General features: G+C 36.4%; 1 protein-coding gene across 2 annotated transcripts in view; it reads left to right on the forward strand.

Annotated features, from left to right (window-relative positions):
• Positions 1-8,457, forward strand: part of RBM27 (RNA binding motif protein 27) — a 57,831-nt gene that overhangs the window by 536 nt on the left and 48,838 nt on the right. The window lies entirely within an intron of this gene.

Below are 8,457 nucleotides of genomic sequence, written 5' to 3' on the forward strand. Positions count from 1 at the left end.
GAGGGAATTTAAAATACTGCTCTTTTAGAACTGAGAGAGTAATCGGGGCTCTTGAGGGATTTTAGAATATCGGGATCTTGAAGGGAGTAGCAGGATATCAAGGGTTTTACAAACAATATTATTCCGGGACTAAACGATCTAGAAGCGGAGTATTGGGGACCTTTTGGAAGCATGAAGGGAGAAAAGGAGAGTAGGGACATTAAGGGCTTTAGAGCGATTACTGATGAGTTCTAAGGGTTCAAGAATATTGAATTAAAATATGGTAGTGGATAGGGATTTGTGGACACTGAAGTGTTTTGGGAATTATTAGGAATTTGATAAGCCTATTAAGGGATGCTATTATTGAGGAGTTGATAGTGCCAAGAGAGCTGATGATTTTTAAATACCATTAGGGGTTGGGAAAAGTAAGGTTTTGTAAGTTTGGGGGTTGAAAGGACTACTCGAGTATCTAATATTATTGGAGGACAGGCTGAAAGGGGTATACCGGCAGCACCAAGGGATTTTTAGATGCAGGTATTGGAATAATGAAACGGGTAGTGGAAAGAAAGAGTTTTGTAACTACTGAGGATTGCCGTGTAGGATTATTGGTGAGTGGCTTGTTTCTGATATCTGGAGTAGTATGGTGGAAATATTGTTGGGACCCTTGAAATAAAGGAATAGCGAAGATATGAACTTTCTGTTGGTTTTGTAACCGTTTTAAAGGGATGAGATGGTGAAGTGTTAATTTGGGACACTGGGGTATAGGTAGTCTCTGAAAGGTATCTCAGTGAGGGAAGAGGAAAAGCTGGAGGGAGGGTGGGAGGAGGTGATAACTAACTCTCTTGGGAAAGAAGGCATGGGAAGGGAAGGAATCATTTGCTGCCCCTTTGTCATTTCTACTTAATACTTTTCCTCCTACTGGAGGTGAGGGCTTTCTGGCTGAAAGAAAAGGAGTAGAAGAGATGAACAGGCTTTGATTCATTAGATCAGATAATTTTAGTGGAAAAATTGAGTTTTTGCAGAGGTGGAAATAAAGGGTAATTCGGGAGGTGTGGTGAAGTTGGTTGTTAGGAGACTGCTACTTCCCTGTTTGTCTCTTTCCTTGTGCTCCTGAGAAATCCTGTTAACTAACTTTTGATGTTTTGCTATTTCTGTTTCTTGGGTTGGGATGGTAACACCTAGGAAGACTCATTTGTAGTCCAGTGTGTCAGCCTTGTGAAGATGGTAGGATGGTAAAGTGAGACAGCATTAAGGGAATTTTGATGTCTGAAGTGGTATTTGCTTTCTGAGGATATGTATATGACTAGAGCACAGGTATGAATGAATGTACACTAAGGGCTTCTGAGTTTTACATTAGTGATGGTCTAAGTAATATGCAAATGACTTCTGGGCACACTTAAAAGTTTTATTGAAGAATATGGGCTTCTTGAGTGTGCATCATACTTTTCTTACATACAGTATCAAGATTGGAGCACAAAGGTGGAAATGGATTGTGATGAAGGTGGGAAATCATGAAGTAGAGTTAGTGAAATTGACCATATATGGAAGAGGCTAAGAATAGAAAAAGGTCTATTAAAATATAGAACAGGAGAACCTTTGTGTTTTTAGTTGGATGGTAGATACTTTTGAAAGTATTAAATGTTGGTAGTACTTTTGAAAGTATTAAATGTGTATTTTATGTCTTCAGAAGAAGGTGACAAGTTTTAATATTATAGTTAATTATTTTTTTAAAGCTCCCTAAAATGTTTTGGTCTGGGTAATATTTTTTTATTTTTTTCTTATTGTCAGAATTTAGTTTGGGTGGGAACTTAAGTCTCCCTAGGGTGCTTTCACCAGTTTTTTTGGACTATTTATACTGATTTTATTCATATATGTTCTGTAATTTTTATGGGTAAAAGTTATCTTTCAAAATGATTAGTTTCCCCACTTGTTTTGAGTTATATCTTCAACATAAAGGTCACATCATGTCTCTTTTAAATATTATTTTTGTTACTTTTTTAGTGTTAAGAAAGATCTAAAATCACTGCTTAGACTTAATATAGATGATCTTCCTAGAACTACAAAATTACAAAATAAATACTTATTTTTAACTCCTATAGGTAATGGATTTGGGTGAAAGTGTTAATAATAAGCAGTAAAGACAAGTGGAAATGTCACATATATTCTCATTCTTAGTATGTTGTCATGGGAGAGTATTTTTTGTTTAGACATCCTAAAATGTAAGAAATGATATGCTGAAGTGGGTTGTATTTGTAAGTTTACTTTTTGCATATTCCAGATTCAAGAAAATTTTCATGGGAGATTGGCATGTTGCTACAACACAGCATTTCAGAGCAGTTGTCAGGCTTTCATATAATGTAGTTGCAGTGGATATGTTTTAATCAGACTGTAGCTATGTACATGATTTCCTGTTGCACTTTCTTATTTAGCTTAATTTAAAATTTTCTAAATTTAGGGAATTCCCTGGTGGTCCAGTGGTTAGGACTCTGTGCTTTCACTGTCGTGGACCTGGGTCAATCTCCATTCTGGGAGCTCAGATCCTGCAAGCCACATGGACTGCCCCCCCCCCCCCCCCAAAAAAAAAAGTAACTGAATTATAAAAGGTTTTGATTTTTAGGGATTTTTAAGTGTGGTCCACCTTGTCATTAGTGAAATGAAGTCAGTTAACAAAATATTATGAAACCAGTCTAGTTTGTATGTGTTTGTGCCCCATAGACAAATTAGAAATCTCATACTGTTAGAGCTTATCTGTTTCCACTCCTTTTGTAGATGTGGGGCATATCTGTTACCTTATTAGAGGAGGGACACGGAGAGGGAGACTAGAAGAAAGCACTCCTGAACTAGCTGTGGGCCACCTAGTACCATTTTCATTGGCAGTGCAGTAAAAGGGAGAGAAACCATCTTAGTCCAGGAGTTTCTCTCTCTTCCTACTGCTGCATGAACAGACTGAACACAGATCTTGTTTGGGGTCCTCATCTTCCTTCTGTTTCAAAATCTTCTAGATATCCTAGTTATAGAGACTATGTAGGGATTATACATGAGTAGGACATGTCATGATTTCTTTTTATTACAAATAACTGCTCACTTGAACTATCTGGACTCCTTAAAGATAAGGTTCTAAGTAAATTTAGAGGATAAATCAGCCAGTGGAGAAATTTCTACAAGTTTAGAAAACATTCAAGCAAGCATTTTAAAATAACAAACATGCATTTCTACCAAAAATGTTGTCTTTAATGAGGAATGTTTTAAGTTATTTTTATTTTATATATATTGAATATATATAAGTACATCTAATTCACTGCTGCTTATTAGGTTTATTGTAAAAATTTGTCGTGTGATAATAATTTTGTAATGTATAAAAATACCAAATCACAGCGTTGTACACCAGCAGCTAACATAAGTGTTTTAAGTCAATTTTACTTCAAAAACAAACAAACAAACTCATAGAAAAAGAGATCAGATTTGTGATTACCAGAGGTGGGGTTGTCTTTACCAGAGGAGGAGAGTTGGATGAAGATAGTAAGTAGGTACAAACTTCCAGATACAAGATATATAGTACTAAGAATGTGAAGCATGATTAATATAATTAACACTGCTGTGTGTTACATATGAAAGTTGAGATAAAATCCTGACTTCTCATGACAAGGAAAAAATGTGTTTTTTGTTTTTGTTTTGTATCTATGTAAAATGAATGTTCACTAAATTTATCATGGTAACATTTCATATATGTAAGTAAAATCATTAATGCTGTACAATTCAGACATACATAGTTCAATTATATCTCAAACTGAAAGAAAAAAAAAAGCTATGAATAACCAAAAAAACTTGCCTTGATACATGTTTTGAAGAGAGTGATAGGGTTTGTAATACTTTCTGAACAGTTGCATTCATCCGTTTATCTGTCATCTTTCAGTAGAGCATCATTGTGCGATGCAGGGCATTTAGTTTCTAGATCTATATTTGAGTCACTGACTTTGGAGAGTTTTCTTACCTTTCTGTGTTAAACAATTAATTATATTAACCTTTTACCTATCTTGCAATAATGCAGACTATAAAAAGTATTTTATGTACCAGAATCATTAAATATAAATGAATTTTATGGTTTTTGAAATGTGAAAATATATTAAACTCTTTTTGCAAAAATACTTATTAATACTAGTGTTAAGTCCTTCTGCTGCTTACAGAATAATCAGTCTAGTGCATGACAGATTCTCATTGCAGGCCCTAGACAAGAATTGGTAGAGAAACCCATCAACCTGATGTGCAGTTTCTGTGAGTTTGGGTCATATCAAGGTCTTTGTTAAAAAAAAAAGCTGTAAAACATTGACTTTATGTCATTTCTGAGTATGATGGAAAAGACACAATAATGTTCATTGGGATGATTCTATTGACCCAGTGGTCAGGGGGTGTGTATTTGGGTTGAACTCTAAAGTTTACATGCTGTTTGTACATTTGCAATCCATACCAAATTAATTTTGACTAGAAATCTCTGCAGTTGCTCAAATGGGAAGAAGAATCACCATGTAGCAGCTTGTTAGATCTCACATCTTGATAAATGAACTGCAAGGATAAAATGAGTATTTTGTAGGTATGTTCTTAAGACTGAAAAGTACTGATAATTTTCTAAAGCATATGTAGTAGATTCAAAGAATTGATGTCCCTCTAAAGTTCTGTGGGACGTGTTTAAGAAGACCACTCACTATTTCATAGAAGACTTACTCTGGCACAAACACTTCTTGGCAAGTTTTAGTATACTAAGTTAGGAACGTATTTGTTCTTATGTTCTTTGGTGTGACTCCTAAATATTTCTGACTTCATTCTCCCTGGCCCATTTGCTGTAGGCTAGGAGCCATATATTGCCTTCATAGCCTTGTTTCCTACCAATGTCTTGTTCATCCTCTCACAGTGTTGTTACTTCATTATTAATCTCTTTGTTTAGCCATTTGATATTTTGTACTATAATTATTATTTTTTCATTTCCTTGTGACTGAGGGGCAAGGTCTGTCTTGTTCAAAGTAATTCCATTACCCAGCAAGAAGGTTGGCATTTCCTTAACATTTAGTAAATGTCTAATTAATGTCCTCATGTGTATTTAGGTTGGTCACAATTAGAAAAGTATGATTTTTTTTTTTTAAAGTAGTCTCATTTTCTGAGTGTGCTTAGCTGGTGGCTACTGTGCCAGGGTATCGCAATGGTGTCTGCAACTGAGTAACATCTATTTTTCCCCTCCAGATAAATCTAGGGGTATTTTCTTCCACATCATCTTCATTCATGAAAGCCCCTAAGTAATGATGGGGAATGTGAAAGCTTTCATTTGAAAAGACGTGGAAGTACCAATATTTTTGTTTCCTACACAATAGTAGTAGTGCAGTAGCCAGCAGCTAGGCACATTGAGAAAATCAGATTACTAAAAGTATCTGCAAGGATGAGTGATAGCTCAGTGGATGTGTTAATACCCGCAATCGTGATTTCATTAAGAAGAAAAAAGACAGATTTGAGATTTTTACAGATAAGACATTCCTGGGCAATATTTCTATTAACTTCTCGTGATAAAAATTCATTCTAAGCAATTTTTATTCTTTTAAATAAAAATAGATAATAGAAACATGTTTGTAGAACAGTATGCAAGATGTGAATTTTAAAGAATCCTCATTTGTAACTTCCATTAAACTTTAGGAAACTTCTTATGGTTCTTTATTTTAACTGAAAGGTGATTACCGATGAGGCTTAGAATACATTAATTTGTTGTGCAGATAAACATTAGAAAAAATGTATGTGCTGTGATAGATTTTACTTGCATGAAATTGACACTGAGCTTTAGTTCCACAGGTAAGCTGTCTCCCTGGTTTTGAATGGATCACTTGATTTGTCTTTACATATTTACAAATTTAGGCATCTGTAAAATGAATAATAATTGATCATGGTATTAAGGGGTTTCCCAGGTGGGGCTAGTGGTAAAGAACCCACCTGCCAGTGCAAGAGACATAAGAGATGCGGGTTTGATACCTGGGTTGGGAAGATCCCTTGGAGGAAAGCATGGCAACTCACTCCAGTATTCTTGTGTGGAGCATCCCATGGACACAGGAGCCTGGTGGGCTTCAGTTCATAAGATTGCAAAGAAACACAACTGAAGCGACTTAGCACATACACACACATGCTATTAAGACCTTTTAAAGACTATAGAATAGTACTTTTTGGTGGATATTATTACCTTTCCTAATCTCTTTGTTATAATGGAAGCCCCTTTTTGCCTAGACACATGTGTTTAACATGGCCATGGCCCCATAATTTTAAAACCTCTTTCCAAGATATACTTTGTCCCTATAGTTAGGCAGAAATGAATTTCCATAGCTTTGGTTATAAATGAGAGCTAAAAGGGATTTTTTTAAAAAATTAATTATTTTGGCTGCACTGGGTTTTAACTGCAGCATATGGGATCTTTGATCTTTCATTCAGCATGTGAACTCTTAGCTGCAGCATGTGGAATCTAGTTCGCTGAGCAGGGATTGAAACCCAGATCCCCTGCATTAGGAGAGTGGAGTCTTAGCCACTGGACAACCGCGCAAGTCCCAAGAGCGAAATGATTTTAATACTCTTTGGGTACTGTTTTTGTGTAAGAGAAGTAGGAAGTGGCCCTGCATTTGTCTTGTAACCTATCAAGGGTCTTAGTCATGCTCATATTTTTGTGACATACTTCTGACAGTCTCTTTGGTCTACTATTAGTATTGGTATCATGTCCGTGTCAGTGAAAGTCTCTGAGTCATGTCCGACTCTGCAACCCCATGGACTATACAGTCGATGGAATTCTCCAGGCCAGAATACTGGAGTGGGTAGCCTTTTCCTTGTCCAGGAAAGTTGGTACCATAGCTACTATTATAGTATGGCTACTACCATAGCTACTATTACAGTATAGCTACTATAGTAGCTATACTATAATAGTACCTATAATAGTAGCTATACTATAATAATAGCTATAGCTATACTATAATAGTAGCTATATTATAGCTACTATAATAGTAGCTATACTATAATAGTAGCTATAATATTATAGCAGTTAAAATAGTAGCTACTATAATAGTAGCTATAATAGTAGCTACTATTATAGTAGCTATTATAGCTACTATTGGTATCATAGCTACTATAATATTTTAATTGTCAGATTTAAAAGAGTATGGTAAGTGGTGATGAAAGAATAAATAAGAGCAATCATAAAGGTACAAAAAAAATCACAGCAACAAACTTCCCAATGTATTTGTTTCACCATTCAAATGATGTGAATCATTATTTCAGACTGGTGATTTCCTTCATTCTTAGTGCACTTTATGGATACATAGTCAGTTCAGTTCAGTAGCTCAGTTGTGTCCGACTCTTTGCGACCCCATGAATCGCAGCATGCCATGCCTCCCTGTCCATCACCAACTCCCAGAGTTCACTCAGATTCACATCCATCGAGTCAGTGATGCCATCCAGCCATCTCATCCTCAGTCATCCGCTTTTCCTCCTGCCCCCAATCCCTCCCAGCATCAGAATCTTTTCCAATGAGTCAACTCTTCGCATGAGGTGGCCAAAGTACTAGAGTTTCAGCTTTAGCATCATTCCTTCCAAAGAAATCCCAGGGCTCATCTCTTTCAGAATTTCCCACAGTTTATTGTGATCCATACAGTTAAAGGCTTTGGCATAGTCAATAAAGCAGAAATAGATGTTTTTCTGGAACTCTCTTGCTTTTTCCATGATCCAGCGGATGTTGGCAATTTGATCTCTGGTTCCTCTGCCTTTTCTAAAACCAGCTTGAACATTAGGAAGTTCACGGTTTACGTATTGCTAAAGCCTGGCTTGGAGAATTTTGAGCATTACTTTACTAGCGTGTGAGATGAGTGCAATTGTGCGGTAGTTTGAGCATTCTTTGGCATTGCCTTTCTTTGGGATTGGAATGAAAACTGACCTTTTCCAGTCCTGTGGCCACTGCTGAGTTTTCCAAATTTGCTGGCATATTGAGTGCAGCACTTTCACAGCATCATCTTTCAGGATTTGGAATAGCTCAACTGGAATTCCATCACCTCCACTAGCTTTGTTCATAGTGATGCTTTCTAAGGCCCACTTGACTTCACATTCCAGGATGTCTGGCTCTAGATGAATGATCACACCATCGTGATTATCTGGGTCGTGAAGATCTTTTTTGTACAGTTCTGTGTATTCTTGCCACCTCTTCTTAATATCTTCTGCTTCTGTTAGGTGCATACCATTTCTGTCCTTTATCGAGGCCATCTTTGCATGAAATGTTCCCTTGGTATCTCTAATTTTCTTGAAGAGATCTCTCGTCTTTCCCATTGTGTTGTTTTCCTCTGTTTCTTTGCATTGATCACTGAGGAAGGCTTTCTTATCTCTTCTTGCTATTCTTTGGAACTCTGCATTCAGATGCTTATATCTTTCCTTTACTCCTTTGCTTTTCACTTCTCATCTTTTCACAGCTATTTGTAA

This window comes from Bison bison, unplaced genomic scaffold, assembly GCF_000754665.1.
Source record: "Bison bison bison isolate TAMUID 2011002044 unplaced genomic scaffold, Bison_UMD1.0 scf7180017864291, whole genome shotgun sequence".
Classification (NCBI taxonomy): domain Eukaryota; kingdom Metazoa; phylum Chordata; class Mammalia; order Artiodactyla; family Bovidae; genus Bison; species Bison bison.